This window comes from Theobroma umbraticum, unplaced genomic scaffold (assembly GCF_002168275.2).
Source record: "Theobroma umbraticum cultivar Fairchild unplaced genomic scaffold, ASM216827v3 scaffold_459.0, whole genome shotgun sequence".
NCBI lineage: Eukaryota > Viridiplantae > Streptophyta > Magnoliopsida > Malvales > Malvaceae > Theobroma > Theobroma umbraticum.
In genome coordinates this window covers 311,455-312,550 of record NW_018397286.1, presented here as the reverse complement: position 1 = coordinate 312,550, position 1,096 = coordinate 311,455, and positions in this window count along the sequence as shown.

Here is a 1,096-nt window from a genome sequence, read left to right as displayed (position 1 = left end):
GCATAGTTTGTCACAACATTCGAGCATGGCTTGTCACCCCACTGAGGCATGGCTTGTCACTGCATTAGGGCATGGTGTGTCACCTCATTCGGGCATGGCATATCACCCTTGACTAATATAACAACTCAGCGTGTGACCTGATAACTCTCATTTCCTTCAGTGTAACTCGATAAATTGGGTAGCACTCACTGTGTCACGCCATATATCTGGTAGTACTCAGCGTGTGACCCCATAAATCAAAATCTTTTGACCAATACAGGAACTTCCAACGTCTCTTGACCATTTATAAATGCATACACAGTCGTTAATTTAATTTTAACTATAAAACCATGATCAAATTGTGCTAAATTTAAATTATGTAGTCATTTGATGTTATTTTATTTTAATGTAATACAAGTTATTAATATAAAATTGACTTCATATATGAAATTGTTACAAATTTAATTTTTATAGAAGGATAAATCAAACTTAATTTTTGCCAAAATGAAAAATTAATTTAATTTAAATAGTATAAAATCAAATAATAAAATAACAAACACAATTCTGAATGAATGAAAGTAACTGCAAGATGAAATTCTGAGAAAGGTATTGCACATAGCTCACAGATTTAGTTACGCCAACAAGCTGTCTTCTTTTAGAAGACACCTAACATTTTCAGACATTGTCCTTCGCATTGGACAGTTGTTGCGTGTGTGACCGATTTGCCTGTAAGTTGAACATGCTTTCTATCGTCGCACTCGTGGAGGTGCCGATTGAGTTGGAGCTAGTGCCAATGTTGTGGATGGAACTGTAAATGGAGATAGACAATTCTATCTATTATGTCTGTAGGTATACATTGTGAACATCTCTGTGTTTGACTGCCGTCACTAATCAATAGAATCCTTCTTCTCCTAGGTCTTCTTGCTTAGCATCGCCAAGCTGGTGGCAACACCACAATTTGTTTCATATGAGGGGGGATGTCCCACTCACTAGGATGGTTTACCGGCTGAATGGACCCTACATAACCCTCAAACCAAAATGGTTGTCTTATAGTAGTTAGTGTAGAATTCAATGGCTTCACGTTTGCATTTACTGAAAAATACAATGAACTCAATAT